We start from the raw sequence: 23,474 nt of genomic DNA, 5'->3' as shown, positions 1-23,474 counted from the left end.
GCTGCCACTTTTCAAATACAAAATAGTCTAATCCATCACTACTAATATCCATATCTAATATACTTCATCCGCACAAAGTTCAAAACCAATCAAATTCTCTCTATAAGATTGACATCACTAATAATTGCAAATAAAAAATAGAAACAAAATGCAGTTATAATATATATTAGGAACACTTTTATTTTCATAACAATCACAACAGTATAATATTTATTTAGTCCCTGTTTCACTTCCTATCCTTAATTTTTTTTTATTTTTTATCACGACAATTGTCTTCATCTCTATCTAGTTCGATAATGAAATCGTTACTCGTCATTTAACAATTTCAATTTGCTAATGCCTATCAAAAATTGGAAACAAAGTGGGCACAAAAAACTATTTAATAATAATGAAAAAGAGAGAATTAGCACTATAACAAAAATGGTCTTTTCTGACATGTCTATAATGACACTTGTTAGTTTGTGTCATTATAGCACTTCTATTATGACACTTGTTATCAACTCAATAATATGTACTCTAATTTTTTTATTTTATCTGATATAAAAATAATAATGTACCTTTAGACTCCCTATCATGACACTTGAGAAAATGTGAGATACACAAAAAAAAATTAAAACACAAAATGATGTCGTTTGATTTTGGCGGAAGATTCCTTTGCCAAAACACTTAGTGAAATCTCAAAACTTCATTTTACCTGCCAGTGAAATTTTGCTTCTTCTTATCTCTCTCACAAACTCTCTCTCTCGGCAAACTATCTCTCAAAACTCTTGGCCAAAATTTTGCTTTCCCCTCAGAGTTTTTCTATTGAATCTCTCCGCAATCAAACAACCCTTGCTTTCCCATTGAAGGTATGTAATTGCATGATAATTTTTTGCTCTAAATTGATTTCTCTCGATTGTCTACTTGAATCTGGTATAATGTTTTTGGCTGAATCTGATATAATTTTTTTACGAGATCTACCAATTTTTGGCCTCCGCCTTTCTCGGTCACTGTCCTCTCCTTTCCTCTCCTCTACTCCCTACTTCTGCCATCCCGTCGCCCCTACTTCTTCTCTCTCATGGGTTTAGGTTCGTCAAAACTAGAACAACATGACATCGAAGAGGACAAGTTCGGATTCTCCAGAAATTATTTCTTGGCAAAAGAATCAGGCAATTCCGGTAAGAAATCCAGCCACAAGCTCGCAGATGTCGATGTCGTCGATGAACAGGTTATACTCTGCCATTTTGCTATATGTAAATTTTGGTTGGTGGTTTCCTGCAAAAAGAGTTACCTTTTTGGGCCTTTTCCTTACTGAATAATGCTGGAGCTAAGGGAAGCCCCGGCCAATATTGAGCAAAAACATGAGAAAGAAATTGATGAATTAAGCAAAAGTTACAAGAGCTCGTATCAAGAGTGGGTTTGTGAGTTAAGGTGCGGAGGGATATAAATATATATGTAGTGTTTTTAATTATTTTTGTGAATGTATTGATTTAGACTGTCATTGTAGAAATGTTGGGTACTAATTTTAGATTATGCTGTGTAACAGCCCCACTTTCCCCTAAGGCGAACCAAAGGGGTTAGCGGACTGCCTGCCCAGCTCTCGCCAGGACTACGGATCAGATTAGAGCTATCTATTGCGATCCGGAACTTACAAACGAGCGTAAACAGGTCAAAATGGTAAAATAACCCAAAATAAAAATGAAATCCGGAGTTGGTCATGAATAGTAACCGATCCGTCAAAACCCAACCGAAAGAGCACGCAAACATTCACATCTGAACTTTAGCGATTACAATCCAAAAGGACATACAAAAGTTTTCAAAAGTTAATACATATACACGGTTTGCCAAATCAAAAGAGAAAACGCCCCAAAAGTACACTTAGGGTTTTAATACATGAGCTATACAAAAGATATGTTCAACTAGCTCAAGTCGGCAACCGATTATCAAATCCAGTCCAAAAGTATTTATTTTTCCTGTAAGGAAAACAAAAGGAACAGAACGGGGTGAGCTTGCGCTCAATGAGGTACCAAACATATAGCAATAAAATCATGGCATTTCACGTTTAGCAAATCAAATCAAGTACACATGCCAGATATAAAGCAAAAGAACCAATGATTCAAATCAGAAGGATACGGGTGGCTCTCAGGAGCCAAATTTCCAGTGCAGTGCTTGATCTAAACCGGTTGACTCTCCGTCAACGCATATAGAACCAACGCGTCCGTAGACCCCTCTTTACACCGAATTCCATCCACCAAACACCCCTTTACCGGGCCCGCTCACCTCAACCGAACAGAAATGGTAATACTCGAGTATACCGGAATCAAGGGTCTCAATACCCAAAAATCCCCGAACAGACTACCGTGGTTCGTTATCTAATCGTCCAGGCCCTTGCCGGCCCGACTCGAATAACTTAGCCACAGGATTGAGCTCATAGGTCATAGAAATCCGAACAGATGCAGACACAGATAACAGATTCAGATACAGATACAGAATAGCAGATTCAGATAGCAGATTCAGACGGCAGATTCAGATAGGCACTCAAAATTGGCATATGGACAGACAAGAGAGCGAGTGTGATAAAGTACACCCTCGTCTCAAACAAATTAAACAAATTGCAGAGCAGAAATCAAGTTAAACAGCAATGGAGGGGAGTGGTACACTCACCGGCTCAACTTCAAAAGTTTTCACTTCAGATTGGCCTTAATCGCCAAGAAACCCTAAAATAACCAAAATAAACCAATTGAAGGTTTTACTTCCAGAATCGAGTAAACAGAATGCACATGTGAGGCTCGACTACACGTCGTACGCCTTGCCAAATAAATACTAGTGCAAGAATGCAAAAACACGATTCCCTTGGAAACGAAAAGGTAGCATGAAGACCTAGGCGCAAACAACCCAAAAGCCCTTTCATTTCTACCAAAAGGCAAATCCAACTTAAAAGAACCAAACGGCCTAGAAAATCGGGCAGCACTTCCCCTAAATTTCTTACTTTTCCAGCCATTAAGGCTTCATTATTTCCTCAAATCAGCCCCAACATTTCACACCAAAGGTCATCTCATTTCCCAAAAGCCGTACAGGGCTCAAAGTGGTACAAGTACAAAAGTTAGCTAGGAAACAACCAAAATGAAAGCAAGCCCTAAGAGAGACTCGACGACGAGTCATAAAACAATGCTGAACACAACCCCAATAGGGTCTCATATGCATAAATAAGCATGATAGCAAACCAGAAATTAGAAATAGCATTAGTCTTGGCCCCAAATAGAAAAACTGTTTTGCCCTTATTTTGCGGTAATGGCGTCAAATTCACTACGATTATCGGATGGGGGTGTAAGACCCACCGTTTCTAAGCCAAGAAACAGAGCTACAACAATGTAGAAGGTCACTCAATCCAGTTCCTAACACAACTAGGTCAAATATGCAAAATACTATACCAGAATTCCCAAAACAGGTTTGCAAATCACACAAAACTGTAATTACTATAACTCAGTCTATACAAGTCCAAATGCCGAAATTCCAAAGGTATATGATAGCTAAGACATCCAGTAACATTTCATCAGAAGACACCAACTTCAAAATCCAAACCAAATCCAGTCAAAATAGGCAATTACTATCGCAGTTCCGCACATTCTGTTCACCAAAAACAGCAACAGTAAAAACGGCATAACTCTCTCTATGCTACTCCAAATTCTCTGAAATTTTTCAAGCACTTCATACTCACCAATACCTACAACTTTCATGTTTTGAGCAAAGTCCAATTCGGCCGCTAGCTATGACCTAAAATTTCGGACAGAATAGGGGATTTAAGAACCCTAACTTTTCAATTTTCACACCAAATCCAAAATTGATTGCATTTAACCACAATTCACACTCACTAGAGTCATTTCCAACCATTACAATTCATCACACAAGCCCCCAACATCAAGATCATATTAAACCAGAAAAATTCCCAATAAAATAAAAACTTCACCAAAACAAGCCAAATCAAGAGATAAATCACATTTGCAAACACTCAAGCCACTTCTAAGCATAATATAACCATTATTAGAGGTAGTAGGGTGTTCAAGCAACACTTACCAAGAAATCAAGAGAGAGAGAGATTGTGGACACCTTTGCTCTTCAAACAAACTTCACTACAACCCTTACTAGCACTAGAAGGTAAGGTTTTATGGAGTGAAATCTAACTAAACACTTGATTTGGTGGATTTTGGACCAATTGGAAGCTTGAAGTTGAAGAAGTTTCTTCTTTCTTCTTGCTAGAAGGGCCGGCCAACACAAGGTAAGAAAATGGTGTTTTTTGTGAATTTTTGGAATATTTACTTAAGTGGTCAAAAGTCAAAAAAAATTGTCAAAAGGTGAATAGTGTTTCTTAAGTCACAACCAACCATATTGTGACACTTGTCGCAATCATTAATGCATTCTTATCTTTCTTTTCTCTCTCACATCAATCACTTCACACTCTCTACTAATCTCTTAACACCCGATAAATTTTAAACAGTATCCGAAACTTAACCTTATTGGCTGAATTTTTCTGAACTTTTCGCACTAGTGGGTCCCACGTCCACTATTTACTCTTAATTTTCTAAAATTTCTCCAATGCTAGAAAAATCATCTTAAAACTATAATTGCTCATAAAATCCACTAAGAAAATATTTCTAAACCAGAAAATGCAGAAAACATGCAATTAAAGGGAACTAAACCCTAAGAAAATAATTAGGGTTTTACGGGTTCTCACATGCTGGATAATTAACAGGTGTGGATTTGGGCTTTTGATGTATGGGTTTGGGTCAAAAAGAACATTGCTTGAAGATTTTGCTTCGACTGCATTGGCTGAGTATTCTGTTGTTGTAATTAATGGTTATCTTCAGTCCATAAATCTCAAGCAGGTACATCAACTTCACCACCCCTATATGCTTTGTATTCTATTTCAGTGCAGGATTTTTGTTGAAGTTTCAACTAATTTTCAGAGTTTTAAGTTCATCATTGCTGATAAAGCCGTAGAATGATTAGGCTTTATAAGTCATAGCTTGATTTATTCGCTACCCGAATGTAGACTTGTATAATTTCCTTTAGTGCTTGGTAATCACTGGGAACTGATTCAGTTTGTTGAGTGTTATAAGAAGTACCGGTAGGCTTTGGCAGCATAGGGGTGTATTAATAATGAGTCTTACATGGATATTTGAGAGGCTTGAGTCATGGTGATTGTAGCTTCTGATGCATCTGTGATGTTGAATTGGTGATACAATCAGCACTAGTTTATCATGCTGTTTGGATAGCAGTTAAAAGTTATCTTTTCATGTGAGAGAGTATATAGATGGAATGCCGAAACTTTAATTTGTCTCCTTGTCGTGGTTGCCTTTGGTGAGGTTCTTACCAGATTTTGCATGATCCCTTAATCCTGATTTCGAAGAATTGCTTTGATCTGATGTACGAGTTTATAACTTTGAACTTGGACAACTTCTATGGTTATGTTTGTGTGAAATAAGATTAAATTTTGCTAGCATATGATTTTTTAGCTTAAGGGATGCTTGGTATCGAACACTGTTCTGGCTAATCATGCTGGTGCTTCTACCATCATTTTCATGCTGATGCTTTATATGTGGGTTTTCACCCGTAAAAGGCAGGATCCAATTCTTCTCTTTTACTATAATATATGTCTTCTCTGCAGATAGAAGTAGAATGGTCTTTGTTTGTGATACAAGCATTGTTATTCCACATGGTAGGTTGTTATAACCTTACCTGAGCTTCTAGGCTATCAATTGAAAGCCCAACAGAAGTTTACATCCAGGAGTTTGCATAAGCACCAACAACCATTTACACTCGATCAATGGATGATTTAATAGCATTTTTGGATCAACATCACCTGGAGGACAGTGATTCTTTTATCTGTGTTCCTGTCCACAATATTGATGGGCCTGGGTTGCATGATCATGACGCATAGCAATATATTGCAAGAATTGCTGCTTGTTCCAATATCCGTGTGGTTGCTTCCATCGACCATGTAAATGCACTTCTTTGTAAGTATTTTATCTTTTTTGCTAATTTAAGTTAGCAGTAGGTTACGCTAGCTGCAAAAGGACCTTACATATGTTGACCATTTGTATCAGTACGTGCTACTCGGCCTATGTGATCAATGATTCGCATGTTTCTATGTTATATTTGCTATTGAAAATGCTAAGAGTACTAATTTTGGTCTGCTAGTGTGGGATAAGAAGATGGTTCACACGCAGTTCAACTGGTATTGGCATCATGTTCCTACCTTTGCTCCATATAAGGTCGAAGGAATGTTTTTGCCTCTCATTCTTGCTCAAGGTGGGAGCTCCCAGAATGTCAAGACAGCTTCAATTGTCTTGCTGAGTTTGACGCCCAATGCTCAAAGTGTTTTTAAAGTGCTAGCAGAACATCAGCTGGCCAATCTAGATGAAGAAGGCAAGTGACTGGCTTACTTGTTTTTCTTTTCGACAGCATTTTGCAACAAAAATCAAAGTTGTTTTGTGACGCCCCGAAAAAAAAAATGAGTTTGAGAACCCGGAAATTTTCTACTTTTCTAGGGTTTATTTGTTTAACGCCCGCTTTTCTACATTTTCTTGATTAGAAAAAATTCCCCAGATAAAGTTTATGAGCAAATATCGTTTTCAAATGATTTTTCTAGTATTGGAGAGTTTTTGAGAAATTAAGAGTTTATAAAGGACGTGGGACCCACTAGTGCGAAAAGTTCGGAAAAATTCGGCCAATTAGGTTAAGTTTCGGATACTGTGTAAAATTTATCGGGTGTTAAGAGATAAGTAGAGTGTGTGAAATGATTGATGTGAGAGAGAAAAGAAAGGATAGGATTGCATTTATGAGAGTGACAAGTGTCACAATATCATTGGTTTTGACTTAAGAAATACTATTCACTATTTTGACTTTTGACCCAATTAAGTAAATATCTCAAAAATTCACAAAAATTACCATTTTCTTACCTTGTGTTGGCCGGCTCTCTCTCTTGCAAGAAGGAAGGAAGTTCTTCAACATTTCAAGCTTCCAAGTGGCTCAAATCAACCAAACCAAGGGTTTGAATTAGTTTTTACTCCATACAATCTTTCCTTTTAGTGATAGTGAGTGCTTTAGTGAAGTTTTTTGGAAGAGCTAAGGTGTCCAACATCTTCCCCTCTCTTGTTTTCTTGGTAAGTGAAGCTTAAACTTCCACCTACACCTATTGATGCTTAAGTTATGATTAGTAGTGATTAAAGTGCTGAAATTTCTGGTTTTTATCTTGGTTTGAAGTGATTTGGTGAAGTTTTTATTTTATTGAGGATTTTTTCTGGTTTAATTGGATTATGATGGTGTGGTTGTTTATGATGATTGGTAATGGTTTAAAATGACTCTTGTAGGTGTGAATAGTTGGCAATTGCAATCAATTTTGGATTTGGAAGAATTTCTGGAAAATTAGGGTTCTTGAAGCTACATTCTGTCCGAAATTTTAGGTCATATATGGAGGCCGAATTGGCCTTTTATTAAAACATGAAAGTTGTAGGTATTGATGAGTTTGAAGTGCCTGCAAAATTTCAGGGAATTTGGAGTAGTGTAGAGTGAGTTATGCCGTTTTTACTGTTGCTGTTCTGGGTGATCAGAATGTGCGAACTGCGATTGTAATTGTCTGTTTTGACTGGAATTAGTTTGGATTTTGTTGTTGGTGTCTTCTGATGAAATATAGCTTGATGTCTTAGCTTTCATATGCCTTTGGAATCAATGCTTTTGGACCTGTATAGACTGACTTGGACTGATTACAGTTTTGTGTGATTTGGGAACCTGCAATTACGATTCTGGTTTGGTATTCTGCATATTTGACCTAGTTGTGCTAGGATTTGGACTGAGTGGCCTTCTACATTGTTGTAGCCCTATCTCTTAGCTTCGAAACGGTGGGTCTTGTACCTTCATCCGACCATCGTAGTGCTTTTGGTACCATTACCGTAAAATGACGTCAAAACTGTTTTTCTGGATTTGAGCTTAACTTTCATTTCCAAACTTTTCCCTAGCTGGACTTGTACTAGTACTACTTGGAGCTTGCTGAATAGCTATTGGATGAACTTGTTGTTGTGTGTGTACCTTTGGGACTGATTTGAGGAAGTAATGAAGCCATGATGGCTGGAAAAGTTAGCAAATTCAGGGGAAGTGCTGTCCGAACTTTGAAGGAACTCGTTTGCATTGAGTTTGTGATTTAAGACTTGGATTTGAGCAAGGCAATGATATTTGATGGATGATTTCCGAGCCATGGAGGTGAGTGACCCTAAACTATTTCCAAAGTACTTGTGAAATGTTTCTTGCATTATTTACTCGATTGCATCTCATGCGTGCTTGTATGTGAATTCATGATATGATTTTAGCTTCAATGAGTTCTGGGAAAGTCTTGTGCTGGACACCAACGTCTCCACTCTGTTTATGGTTCATGTTCATGTTTATCTGGAGCTCAAGAAGGGGCTCCCTCTTAATGTTAATGTTAATGTTAAATGATCTATTTGAGCGTTGGGTGTTCAAGTGCTATGATTTCCCTGGCTCACGAGAGCACTAAACGAACATTTGATCTCTGAATCATGACATCATCGAAATGATCGAAATGCAACATTGTGAAATATATTTGTTTAATGCTTTTACTGGTTACTCGCTGAGCTTCTAGCTCACCCCAAAACTATTTTATTCCCCTCCACAGGGCTCAAAGCGAAGGAAGGACTTGTTGTGCTTATTCATGTGTCTGGATGGCCTATATCTTGTACAGTTTGGATTTGGAATCATTTATGTATAGTTGGGAATTGTTTCCGCTTCGCTTTTGATATGTAATTCTTGGAGAATTTGATGTAATATTTGAGGTTTATTTTTGTAAATCATTTGAGGATTGTAGTGAACGACTGAGTCCCGGCGAGAGCTGGGCAGGCGACCCGCCGAACCCTCTGGTTCGCCTTAGGGGGAGGTGGGGCCGTCACATGTTTATCCTGAATATTTTCTCTAGGGATGCCAGTTAATAACCTGTACGCGACCTGCCGAGAGCGTTTCTGGTTAGTAGCCAGATTACTCTGAATTCTCATTTGACAGAATTTAAGGATCATGATTTGGTCAAGACCAAAAGGGATACAGAAGGCCAGGATTGCTTGTACATTCCTATCCCAAATGAAGTACTTGAAAATATCATAAAAGATACAAGTCAATAGAGAGGAGTTCCTTGTCAGCTGGATGTTGCAGTTTGTGCGGTAAACGAAAGATGCATGTTCATCATTTCAGGGACCTCCAGTATTTTACTAGTACCTCATAGATCAGTTTATCGAGCCTCGAACAAGTAACAAGAAATAGTTGCAAGATTCTTTGTGGCAACAGCATGACTTGTCACTAAACTGTGGTGCAATCTTTTAGTACTTGTTTGGGATTTTAGTACTTGTTACCCACTTTTAGTTCAACAAATTATATTTGAGCATTGACTTTTACTTTTAAATTACTATATGCATTCTGCTCTTTGGGATAATTTTAGAAGTCCTTTGGGTTTCTGATTGACGGAATGTACAGCAGGGAGCACTACCTGCAAGTTGCTTCTATATAAAAAAAAAAACTTCTGGCAATTAAAAGTGTCAGCATAGCTCAGCTTCTAAAACAATATCCTAATGTGGTACTACAGCTATCTTGACACTTTCGATTATAAAAAAAAAGGATTTTGGCTGGCAGATGGGATGCTATAACAGCATAATATTCCTGACACATTTGAATGCTACGGACCTATCCCCACATTGGAAGGGATGACACTCGTCCGAGGTGTGAAGAAAGGTAAAGTGTCAGTTTAGATTATCCATACTAACACCTTTAAATGCCGTTAAAGGTCATTTTTGTTGTAGTGTAGGAATAGACACCAAGATAAGTAAGCACTAGTGGTTGGTGTGTATGGCGGTTTTGTTAGTGGGGGCAGTACACATTTGATCGATAAGAATAAATAAATAAATTTGGAAGGAAAATAAATGTGGAAGGAAGAGGATAAAGAGTTAAATGGAAAAAACTATAAATTGAGTTATTGGTTGAAAAGAGATGAGAGAGTTTTAATTTTTCATAGAGTTTTTTAATGAGTTGACAATTAATGAAGGGCATTGTTATCTTTTTATCACACCAAGGAAGGTCCTTGTTATTATGTAAACCTTAGGGGAGCCGAATGAAATTGTCCAAAACCTTAGGGGAGGTTTCTCAAATTATCCCTAATATTTTTTAATTCCATATAATTAAATACATTTTATAGGATCTAATCTTTTCAAGTTTGGACTAAAGCCCATTAGAATTGATGAGCTATAGGGCAATTAAAAAGAAACTGAAGTGTATAATACACTTATCATAATAAGCGATAACAGCAAAGAACTGTAAATCATCCTCTTTCATAAGAGGGAGAGCTTGCCCTTGGTGGTAGAACTGACATAATCTCTTCCACACTTGCCTTCCTTTTGAGTGGGTAATTAAGTAATTGAAGTTGAGACCTAGTATTTTTATAATTGAGAAAAATGTAGTTTTGGTATCCAAATTTTGACTCATGAGCAGTTTTAGTCCCTAAACTTTGGATAAAAGCAAATATGATGCCCAAGTTTTCAACTTTTTAGCACATTTAGTATCCTTGATGATTTTTTTCTAAATTGCTACCGGAAAGAGTCACATGATAGTTACATGTCTGGCAACTATTGTATAAAAAAAACCTAAAAAAAGTAAAATATCCTTCTAACACTAAGTAATAAGTTTAAGGACTAAATTTTACATTTTTTTGACATTTTTTATACAATAGTTGCCAGACAAGTGACTGTTATGTGACTTTTTTTGATAGCAATTTGAGCAACATCCATCAAGGGCGCTAAATGTGTTCAAAAGTTGAAAGATTGGGTACCAAATTTGCTCTTGTCCAAAGTTTGGGAACTAAAATTCCTCATATGTCAAAGTTTGGGTACCAAAACTGCATTTTTCTCTTTATTATTTAATGACCAATGCTTAATACTAATACCGTTCTTATGAATTCCTCAAAAGTTAGACCTCACTTTTGAATATTAACTTTTCTGATTTCCTCATGCCAAAATTTTCCAATTATGAATGAAATTATGAGGATGAAATGTATTTAGTTGAAACATTAGGGACCAAATAAGCCCACAGCCCCAAACATTGAGAATGAAAATGTATTTTTCCTTCTCAAATGTTTCATCCCGTTGAAACATCAAGTATAGTAAATTTCTATAAATTAGTACTTATAAATTAATAATCTCTATTAAATAATAAATTTTTCAATCTCAATTTGGGCTGTCAAGCTAAATTAACAATTTTAATAAAATAAGAAGATAATAATATTTTTTGAAGATCTTACATAATCTTTTGGTCCCATTCATACCGTAAATTATTTACTAAAATTATACATCATATTTTCCTAAAATACTATTATAGATTTATGGAAATCTTTTAGATAGGAAGCCAAAGTTTAATAATGAGGTATGCCAGAAAATTTTATGTTTGTTTATTATAAGAAAACTTCCTTATCATTTATATAAATAATATTGTTAATCTAATTCATTCTATCTATTTAATAAAATATAAGTGAACATCTATCACTTAGTATTCCTAAGTCTTTTTGATCTCTTGATAATATTTAGAGAAATGATGTTAGTTGCGTGTGTACATTGAAGACATTAATAGAAATCAAATCGTACTTGCAAATTAAGTAGATATGAATTGATTCATATTTATTAGATTTTTAGCCTCATTTATTAATAGAATATCTCATATTTTTACTAAAATAAGATAAAACTTTAGTTGATTAAATGAGTGCCTTTTTTGAATTTTAAGTAAATTTGTTAAATTAATTAATATGTCTTTAAATTAATGGAATTTTTATGGTCCCAAAATTATTAATTTATAAAGTTTTACTTTACTTGAAGAGTCAATAGATAGATTAGTAATCTAGGGGTAAACCTATTGAACCGTTCGTTTGGCCCGAATTGAATAACTATTAGACATACATTTATTACCTGATTATAGTAATTCAATAAGTTGGGATTAAAAAAATAGGTTAATATGGAAACAAATAGATGTGCTTACGACAAAATTAGAGATTATTAAACTTCAAAAACAAAAACATTTTCTATTCTATATATTTGAGAAGATTTTTTTGGCCTAATTTTCCCATTGAACCTCCAACTCCTTTCTTTTTGTTTTTGTAGATTTTTTGAATTACATTAATTCCTTAGAATTTTTCTTTCCTTTTGTTTGTTTTGTACTAATACACATTTATTAAATCTCATTATTTTTCAAAAATAATGCACGGGGGGAGGGTTGGGTTGGGTGGTATGGGGGGAGGGAGTGTAAGCAAGCGGTTTCGGATTCGAGTCCTCCCGCTTATACTAAAAAAAAAAAGAAAAAAAAACCTCACATAAGAAATATATTAGGCAACCATCAAGTGATCTTCATATCCGTATCAAGGACGGAAGCCCTGTTAGCGACTTTTTCAGGAAATTTTCTGCACCAAGTAAACCCTAGCCGTCGCACCGCCCAGGCTGACTCCGGCAAGCCCGCCGATGGCAGCAGTGGCTGCCCAACATTTTGGTGAAGGTGGGCAACCATCCGTATCTCCCACCTTTCGGGCTAAGTCCTTCACTACGTTGTTTTCGTCTTAGCAGCGCATTCCTGTGGCAGCGGCGGTGTCAACCCATAAAGGTGAGCCAGCCGTTTCCTTTGCACGCGATGTGTGAGAACCCCCTCTTTAAACCGTAATTTTCCTCATTTATATGCCCTATTCTAAGATTTAGACTATTTAATATATGCCCTTACAAATTATTTTCTAGGTGTTATAATAATTTCCGTGCATTTCATTTCAATTCATTTTACTTGAAGTAAAATATTTCCTTGAGCTAGGTTGTAAATAATTCACCACTTGTAATTGTCCAAGTGTTCTTTTATTAGTGGTAGAGACTTTATGTGAGAGATTAGAGGTGTTGAATAATTATTGGTGCATTTGGAAAGGTAAGAATGGCATTAATCAAAGATTAAGAAAGGTTAGGACAATAATGGAGCCATGTGGCAAAACCCTAGCCATGGGTTTGTTTGACTAAGGATTAGAAGACAAAATAAAAACTAAACATGGCTCTTTTCTTCCCTTAGATGGCTGAACCCCTTAGCAAAAAAAAAGAGAGAGAGAGAGCTCCATACACTTGCTTTTAACCCTAGTAAATCAAGAACAAAAATCCAAAGGAGAAAGATCTAGAGTTGTGAGACAACTTTCTTCAATCCTTGAGGTTATTCCAAGCTTAAAGTTTCCATTGTGGTGGATTGATTGGTGACTTGGGCAACTTGTAAGTGAGGTAAGTAATCTTTAAATTAGGGTTTTATGATGTTATCATCCACTTTAAGCCTTAATGATGAATTGCAATGGTTGATATTTGGGGTTAGTCCCATGAATCAATTAAGTAGTGGTAAAGCTTGTTAGTATGCACGCCATGTGTTTGATGAAATTCCTAGCCCTTGTTCATGTGTGTGTATGAGGTATTAACATGTTTTTGAACCCCTTTTTAGTAGATCTAATACTTGTTATGTGATTGGAGTACAAATCATGAAAGGTTGAAAGTTAGAAAAGTTGGGGAGGTGCTGTCCGAAAATTTCAAGGGCTTGCTGCCCTGTTTTGCTTTGATAATCTCGTGCCTAATTTGGCTACAAGTGTGAGGGATATATGTTGGGTTATGTGTGTGGAGGTTGTCTACAAAAAATTAGCCAATTTGGTTGGATAAATCTTGAGTTATGAGCGAAGAGGCAAAACTGGACTAGGTCCAGGAATTTTCTGACCAGTGATCTTGTGAAGGTCATAACGTTTTACTCAATGATCGGAATTGAGTGCCATTTGTGGCATTTGAATGTAGACTCTTAGAGCTTTAAAATGGTACCAAGTTCATTTTCTGTTTCGTCCCCAGCGATTCGTGGCAAGTCTTGAAAGTTGGCTGCCCGGTTGTTGCTGTTCATCCGAGACTGTCCAGAAAATTCATTTGGTTGCTTAATTTTGAACCACTTATGTTTGGATTTTGGAAATGGTTTCTTCTACACAAATATAGCCTTATGAACCTAGTTTCTAACGGAACCGATGGAACCTAATTCTGACTTTTCTACAGTGAATTATAACCATTTTCCCGAGACTGCCGGGCAAGACTGTTTAATCCGAATAAGGAACCTTCAAGCCTAAATGAAACATTTCTTTTGCCGAGTTTTCATGTACACACTAAACTCATTTTCTCATGAACTTTTACCATGTTATGGACCTTATTGCATGCCGAATTAAGTAGCCTAGACTACTCACTCGGTTTCTTAATGAACCTATATTTTAGTAAGGAGCGAATCCAATTGTTAATGATTTCACTCGTTGACCTAGGTTTGGGAAATGAAGGTGATCGTAACTGAGACGATTGACGTCGATTGCTACTTTTGCTTGACAGGTGAGTGTTCCACTACCTGCTACCTGTTATGTGAAATTTCTGAAATACTTGATTGATAACTATTGGGACGAAACACTGTTTTGATAAAATGGAGGCGAGTGTGTACTTTACCGCACTCGATCTCTCTTGTTTTCACTGAAGTTATATATATAGTTATTATGAGATGTGATATCTCTATGAATGCCTGTGATTGAGTTGTTTGGGTGATATCCCATCAACTACTGTTACCGTTTCGGTACCCAACCTCATAGGTGAGTCGGTCGTATCGAGCCAGCAAGGGTTTGGTCGAGAAGGCCGATAAACCTTGAGGATTGTTTACTGTACACTGGAAATTGGTATACTCTAGTATTACCAAACTACTGTTATGGAGTGCGGGTCCAGTAGGGAGTTGATTGGTGGACGGAGACTGGTGAAAGAGGTATTCTACGAACCTTTTTATACTGTGCATACAAGTGTTGACGGAGTGTCAACAGGAGGCAATTATGATCAAGCTCAAGTGGATCTTTGGCTTTTGAAAGCCACCTGTATCCTTGAATTGAACTGTGATTAATTGTTATTCTACTGTACGATGCTTATTTGGTTATTTTGTGACCTTATGTGACTATGTGTTTACTTGTTTTTACTTGGAACCCCATTGGGCTTTAGCTCACCCCATTCCCTTTGTTTTCCTTAACAGATCAGGAAGGGACTTGATCAAGAGCTTTCTAGCTTTATTTTGCTCGTACTTGCGTTTTGAGGTTGTAACTTTTGTTTAAGCAGACCTGTAAGCTTAAATTTTTAAGTATGACTTATGCTATGTAATTTTGAGTGTGGAGTGGTAAGTTGACATGTGTTGATACATATACTAAGCTGGAACGTTGAAATAGTGATTATGTTTTAATTAGGGTTTTAATTCCCTGTATTGGAAGATGTTCTATCCGTTTCATTGATGATATTAGTTCTTTGAACGACTGAATCCTAGCGAGAGCTGGGCAGGCAGCCGCTGATACCCTAGGGTTCGCCCTAGGGAGACGTGGGGCTGTCACACGATGTCATTGAGACAGTTGCGCAGCCTTTCTACTTTACTCTTGTCGGTAAGTTCGCTCGCAACAGATCTCCCATAGAGGACATCAGGAAGTTCTTCCTTTCTCTTGACTTGAAGGGTTCCTTTTCCATTGGGTTGTTGGACAGCAGACATGTGTTGATCAGGCTCCACATTGAGGAGGATTTCTTGCGGGTTTGGACCAGAGCTGTATGGTATGTAGCCGGCAGTGCTATGCGAGTGTTCAAGTGGACGCCTGCCTTTCATGTCGACAAGGAGTTTTCGTTAGCTCCTGTGTGGTTTAGCCTCCCTAAGTTGCCTGTGCATCTGTTTGACAAGCAGTGCTTGCTCCAGATTGTGTCCTGTGTGGGAAGACCTCTGTTCATTGATGCTGCGATGGCCGCGCTATCTCGTCCGAGTGTGGCTCGGGTTTGTGTGGAGGTTGACCTCCTGAAGGAACTTCCGCCTCGTGTGTGGCTTTAGCTGGGGGAAGACCACGGTTTTTGGCAGCCGCTCCAACCGGAGTCTATGCCAAAATATTGCGCCCACTGTTATCGCTAGGGGTATACTTAATCTGAATGTCATGTTAAACATCCTGAGTTACGTCCGAATGTGGTGCATGTGGAGAAGAAGATACTTCCAAGGGACAATAACAGTCCCCCAAGGGACGGCAACATGGTGGAGCTTGACGATATTGCAGCTGGCCAGGTCTCTTGCAGTGATGAATTGCGGGAGACAGGTGGGCGTCGTGTGGAGGAGGAGCTGGACGTGGGCATGCAAGATGAGGGTGCTGGGGAAGCTGGGCAGGTTCTGGAGGTAGGGGAGGAGGCCAAACATGGACGGGATGTCATGGAGACAGCAGTCGAGTTGGTGGAGCATGTGGTTGTTGAAGCTGCGGATAGGATTATTATGGATCTTGCGGAGCAAGTGGCGAGCGAAGCAAAGGCCGTGGATGGGGAAGGGAGGGACGTGCCATCAGGGGTTGGCGATCACGTTGTTCTGGATGAGGTGGAGGCTGCTGCAGTGTTGGCGAGAGCCTCTTCAGAGACCGTCATGTGTACCGGCTACCTGTCGCCGCGGGGTGCCAAAGAACAGCATGGTGAGGGGAAGGAATCGTGTAGTGTGACTATCACATTGAACCTAGACCAGGTTGTCGTCCTTGAGGCGAAAGGGAGAGGGATACGGGCCACGGTCCCATCGGGACAGAGAGCTAAGGTCAGTCTCCAAGAAATCTCAAAATTCTTTCCATATTTTATCCCATGATTAATGCATGTTTCTGGAATATTCGGGGGATTTCAAAGCCCCCAAACCGTAGAAGACTTAAGACTCTTGTTCGTATGCATAGGCTAGCAGTTGTGGGAATTTGTGAGCCCAAATTATCTAGGCATGATGCTGATTCGATTCGAATTCGGTTGAACTTTGATTACATATTCTATAATTCGTCTGGGGAATTGTGGGTGTTTTTCAATTCTCCGTTTGGTAGTTGGGGATTCGGATCGGCATTTCTCTATTCGTTGGGGGCATCCCCAGTTTCCTGCCCTTATGCTAGTTTCTTTTGTTCATGCCAAGTGTCAGATGATTGAGCGACAGCGACTCTGAGAGGGTTTGTTACAGGATAAGCCCAGGCAGGGTCCATGGTATGTTGTGGGGGATTTTAACCTCGTTCTCTCGAGTAGTGAAAAGAAAGGGGGGAGGCAGTTTAGGCCAGCGGAGGGTCTTGAACTTTCCCGTTTTATGAGTCATGGGGGGTGTTCGATGCAGGTTTCTCTGGCAGTAGTTTCACTTGGTGTAATAATAGATTAGAACGGGCGCGCATCTGGAAACGGTTGGACAGAGTATTGCTTAATATGGAGTGCCTGAATTTCTCCTTCTCAATCTCTGTATCTCATTTAGTGCGCGCACCGTCTGACCATGCTCTGCTTCTCATGTTGTTCGCGCCTAGTGTTGATTGTAGGAGTCGATCGTTCTGATTTTTGAACGTATGGCCTTCCAAAGAGGGGTTTTTGGACATGGTCAAGGCAGCTTGCAGGTGGAGGTGTCTGGGTCCCCGTTTTCTGTGGTATGGGAAAAGTTGAGGAATGTCTCTCGGGCTCTTCACCTTTGGAACAAACAGGTATTTGGGAATGTGTTTGAGAATGTTAAAAAGGGGGAAGCGATGGTGGCGGCGGCTGAGTTGCGTGCACAGAGTGATCTATCTGATGAGGCCCACTTGGAGCTCCAGCGTGCTCAGACTAACTTGAAGAGGCTGTAGCAGTTGAGGAGCAGTTTTGGAGTCAAAAGGCCAGGGTCTAGTGGCTCTAACACGGTGATCGTAATTCAAGCTATTTTCATTTGGTGATCAACCAACGCCGGTTTCAGTCCAGAATTCACAGGATTCAGGATTCTGTGGGAGATTGGGTGATGGACGATGAAGGGATCGGAAAGGAGGCGGTCCGGTATTTTAGTAACTTATTCTCGGCTGACCCTGTGTCCGAGTTTCAGCTTCTGCATGTTATCCCTAACCTCGGGGATGATATCGAGAACACGAGATTGGAGGAAGTCCCCTCTTCAGAGGAGGTGAAGGCGGTGATCTTTGATATGGATGGGGATAGTGCAGCTAGGCCGGACGGGTTTACAGGAAAATTCTTTACGACGGCACGGGAGGTGGTGGCTCACGATGTTTACAGGACGATTGTGAGTTTCTTATGTGGTGTTGAGCTACCGCGGTTCATTACGGCTACGTCTATTGTTCTCCTACCCAAGGTCATGAATCCTTAGGATTTTACGCAATTTCAACCTATTAGTGTGAGTAATTTTTTGAATAAAGTCATTTCTCGAATCTTGGTGGGGAGGTTGTCTGGTGTGTTGCCTCAAATCATTTCTCCTCAGCAGAGTGGCTTTGTTAAAGGGCGGTTGACTGCAGATAATTATTTGCTAGCTCAGGAGCTGATGTCGAAGATGGGAAGGAAGTGTAGAGGGGGGAATCTGGCCCTGAAGTTGGACATGGCTAAGACGTATGCTAGGGTTTCCTGGCCATTCCTTATTGTAGTTATGCGACAGTTTGGCTTTGGCGAAAGGTTTATTGACATGGTCTGGAGGTTGATCTCTAATGTTTGGTTCTCGGTGCTTGTGAATGGGGTGCCATATGGATTTTTCAAATCGTCTTGAGGGTTACGCCAAGGGGATCCGTTATTGTGACGACCCCACTTCTCCCAAGGGCGAACCCAAGGGTATCGGCGGGCCGCCTGCCTAGCTCGCGCCAGGACTCAAAACTTAAAACAACGAAAGCTAGCAAAATCCAAAAGAGTACTATACATATATATGCAATCCCAAAAGAGTTATAAGTACATTCCCCAAAAGTACCTGCTCAAACTATTACATCCTTATAATTACAACCAAAACCAAAAGGTAGACCCTAAGAAGGGTCCTTATACAAACCACCACAATAAAAACAAACATCCTAATTGTTCGCTATTACAAGCAAGTCTAACTATACTATACTAGTGTAAGTGCCCAAACGTACCCGCGTCGGCCCCTGCTAAGGAAAACAAACGGAATGGGGTAAGCTAAAAGCTTAGTAAGTAAACAGGGGCAAAAGCGTAAATTTCACGTAGCAACATTTACACAGTAAGAGTAAAGCAAAAGCAGAAAAGTAACATCACATAATAAGGATACGGGTGGCTCCAAAGCCAATTCATTTGCCATGCTTGATCTCCTGTCGACACTCCGTCGACCATAAATAAGGTCCGTAGAACTTCACTTGTACACCCACCGACACCTTATCACCCTCACTGGCCAGTCACCTCACAAACTTGCCCAGGCGAACGAAATCACAAACTTGAGCTTTGATCATAAGCTCGGGTCACAAACTTGGTGACCTCAAACCAAGTTGGACTGACTTCGACCAAGCCCTAACCGGCTCGAATAGTCCATCTAGGTATTGAGTTCAACCGCAAACTCACAAAATTCACAAAAGTATTCAAAAGTCACCCCGAGCCACAAGCTCAAGGGTTTTTGTTCCAAAATTTCTCACATACATATGTCATGTACAAATTGGTGCGTAAATTAGGGTCTAGATCGAGTGCGATAAAGTACACCCTCGCCTAGGTACCCTTTTTACACATAACGAAACACAAAAACAACTAACACATAAGAGCGGCCTGAATACTTACTCAAAATACCAAAAGTAGTATAAAGGCGGAATTCACTTTGTGTGTTGGCTAGTAGTGGGCCCCACCGGCACCGCCTAGCTCACCACTGTCTGAAATCGAAGATTATGTCACAATATATCACAAACGGCAACTAACGTACTTGAAATAAGCCAAACGGCAAAATTGGCACGCGCAAGTGCGGAAACGGCAAAACGGCCGCACACGTCCGCGCAGAACGGCAAACGGAAATGGCCAAATCGGCCATCTCAAACCGTTTTGGTCAAAATTTAGGCTAGGAATATCGGATCAAGGTACATGAGGTACCGTTACGAAGCTAAGAGGAAGGGCTACAATGTTCATGAAGACATCGCAACCCAGATCTCAAAGGGTATAGGTGAAAATTGCGTGAAACAGTTCCAGCTGTTTCATTGCGAGTTACCAAACAGGCCCTGTTTGCAAGGCCGTAACTCACGGCTCAGAAATCGAAATTAAGAAATTCCAAAGGAATTAGAAAGCTGAGACATAAGGATAAAACTTTCATGTTTTGGCCAAGACCTGAATCTATTCAGAACAAAACAAAATTCGAGTGCCAAAGTACCCGTCAGAACTGTCCAAATACAAGGCAGTTCTGACGAGCGATATTGTTTTGATCATAACCGGAGCTACGGAACTCGGTTTTCGACGTACTTTATACCGTTTCGAAGCTCAGATCAAGATCTAAACTTCTTATGAAGGAGTCGGCACCCAGATCGAACTCTATAAAAATCGAAAAGTCATGGGCAGAAACAAAATCAGAAAACGCGTAGAACCAGAGGGTCAAAACAGGCTTGAGCATTTCGTCGATAACTCAGGCTACGCTAATCCGATTGACCTGAAATTTTGCAGTCATACTCAGGACTCAAGGGGCTACGACTTTCATGTTTTACGAAACTTCTGAATCAGCACGGAACATTAAGAAAAATGGAGCTCAAGTTCAGGTTCTGGGTTGCCCTGTTTACCCATTTTGCCGGTTTCAAATGTCGCAAACATATGGTTCGTTTTCATGGTTCTTATGCAGGTTTTTCAACCACTTTTGTACCAAATAAACACACATACACTAACATCTAAATGGCCTACAAATGGTCCGAAATTCCCCTCCCAAGTCAATACCAAATTTAACAATCATCAACCACAATCCCTAACCAAATTTCATTTGCACCAATGAACTTAATCCAACCTCTCACTAACCAAACTCTATCTCACTAACCATAAGCTAAGCTAAATTAGCCTAATGGAGTTTAGGGTTTCTTAACCCAAATCAGCTTTTTGCAAGTAACCAACCAAATCAAGTGAGGCAATTCATCAAACATAACCACTACAAGTCCATTTCTCAACTAAACAAGTAAGGAAAGCATTACATTAAAAAGCCCTAATTCTCTTTCTCTTGACCGAAATTTCCAGCAGCATAAATCACCAAAAATTAACCAAAGTACTCCATAAAAACAAGTGATAGGCATAAGAGGTACCACAATCAAGCACAACTAAGGTCCTATGCCAAAATAACCACTAGTTCATCAAACAATAATCAACTTAAGTCTTCAAATAGACTTTCTTACCTTTGATTCAAGCTTTGTAGATGATCACCCACAACAATCAAGTGCTCAAGTTGTTTCTCCAAGATCCAAACTCAAGATTGAAGAGCAAAATTGATGCACCAAAGCAAGCTTTCCTTTTCTTTTTTCTTTCTCTTCTCACGGCTCTCACTCTCTCTTATTCTCTTAGTTTTTGTTTTGTTTTGTTTTCTCTTGTTTCTTATAAGTTGTAAGACAACATATAGTCAAAGCTTTGGGAGATATTTCTTATAGCTAACCAATCACAAAAATGCTTTATTTGTTGTTTAAACCCTTGCACTTTAATTTTCTCTTTCTTATACATTTTCCCTCAAACATTTGATAACCTTTCAATTTACTCCATAAGTCATAACTTAATCTAATCTAAAACATATAATCACGCTTAATTATTTCACTAATCACTTTCTCATCTTAATCACTTACACTTAAGCATGCTTTATCCCACATAAAAGTTAATTAAACAATAACCTTTTTGTCAAGGGCAAAATTAGGTTTAAACCCACTTAAAACTTCTAATAAATCATAACATTAGGGATTTTGCTCACTTAAGGTTTCTAACCTTCTTCTTAAAATTAATTAACCTATACCAAATGGATTAAATCCTATACCTTCCCACACTAGTGGGTCCCACATCCGATATACGTTCTTAATTTCTCAAAAACTAACTACTACTAGAAAAATCATCTAAGAACTATATTTACTCATAAAACTTATCTGGGAAACTTTTCTAATAAAGAAAATGTAGAAAATGCGGGTTTTCAATCTTAGGGTTTTCTTCTTAGCCCTAACCCTAATATCAACTTACGAACGGTCTGGGTCCTCACAGTTATTGCATGCACTTTTTATCCTTAGCTCAGAGGTGCTTTCTCGGGCCTTAAATGCTCTTGTTGCCCAGACATTTGTCGTGGGATATAAGGTACTGCGGCACTGCCCTTTTGTGTGTCATTTGGCGTTTGCTGACGACGTTATTATCTTTGCGAATAGGGATGTGGATTCGTTAAGGAGGGTTATACAAACTTTGGAATGGTATCAGAGTGACTCTGGCCAGTTGGTAAATGTGTAGAAGAGTGGATACTTAGTGCACCCTCGGATCACGGTAGCCCGTAAACGGGTAATTGGGCGGGTTACTCAGTTTCAAAAGAGAGAGTTCCTGGTTCGGTATTTGGGTGCACCGTTGTTTATTGGCAAAGCCAAGAAGGCGTATGACTCGGAGTTGTGCCAGAAGGTTCTTGATAAGGTCCTCTCTTGGAAATCTAGTCTATTATTCTTTGGGGGGAAGCTTGTTTTGATTATGCATGTGCTGTCCAGCATCCCGATCTATCTATTGGCGGTGGGGTTCATTCCAAAAGGCATTTTCTTGTTGATTGAAAGGGTGTGTGCTGATTTTCTCTGGGGGGAGGGAGACGACAAGAAGAAATTCCATTGGATCCGTTGGCGGGGCTTGTGTTATCCCACGGATGAAGGTGGGGCTGGGTTTCGATCACTCATTGACATGTTTAAGGCTTTTTCGTGTAAGTTATGGTGGAATTTCTGGTGTGGGCGCTCCTTGTGGGCGAGATTCCTGAGTGCTAAGTATTGCAAGGGGCTTCACCCATGCCAAATTTCCGTGCCTACTTTAGGTTCAGCAACCTTGAAGAGAATGTTAGATGTTCGGGGATTGACAGAGTTGTTTATTAGGTGGAGCCTGCACGAGGGCCGATGTAGCTTTTGGTTTGATAATTGGACTGGCCACGGGGTTTTCTATCTGAGGATGGGTGTACGGGAGAACGTCTCATTTCTCACCTTTATAGAGGATAGGGAATGGGTCACATGAAAGCTAGCGAAAGTCCTACCTTGCGACATGGTGCAGTAGGTATTGGCGGTGGCTGGGCTAGATGGGCCTCCCCTGATAGAATGATATGGTTAGCGTCAAGCTCGGGTCAGTTTTCGTTATCGTCTGCATATAGAGAGGTTCGTGAGATGAGGCCTTCGACTTTCCTCTTTCGTCAGATATGGCATGTGAGTGTCCCCTTGAAGGTGTCCTTCTTTATGCTTCGGTTACTGTCTAATCGCCTTCCCATGGATGATGGGTTGGCAGCACGCGGGTTTCACCTTCCATCTAAGTGTTCATGTTGTCTGGTATCGAATACTGAATCCCTTCGTCATTTGTTTTTGGAGGGGGAACTGGCAACGGCTGTGTGGCAGTTTTTTGGGTCGGTAGCTGGGTTGGATCTGAGTGTCAGTCATGTCCGGGTGTGGTTGATGGGTTGGTGTGTGAGACCCCGAAATTTTTTTTATTTTCTAG

General features: G+C 39.5%; 1 pseudogene; it reads left to right on the top strand.

Annotated features, from left to right (window-relative positions):
* Nucleotides 1-1,057: 1,057 nt before the first annotated feature.
* On the top strand, nucleotides 1,058-9,286 carry LOC113704583 (origin of replication complex subunit 2-like; annotated as a pseudogene).
* Nucleotides 9,287-23,474: the final 14,188 nt, after the last annotated feature.

Source organism: Coffea arabica, chromosome 8e (assembly GCF_036785885.1).
Source record: "Coffea arabica cultivar ET-39 chromosome 8e, Coffea Arabica ET-39 HiFi, whole genome shotgun sequence".
Lineage (NCBI taxonomy): Eukaryota > Viridiplantae > Streptophyta > Magnoliopsida > Gentianales > Rubiaceae > Coffea > Coffea arabica.
This window is presented reverse-complemented; position numbering and strand designations above follow the sequence as displayed.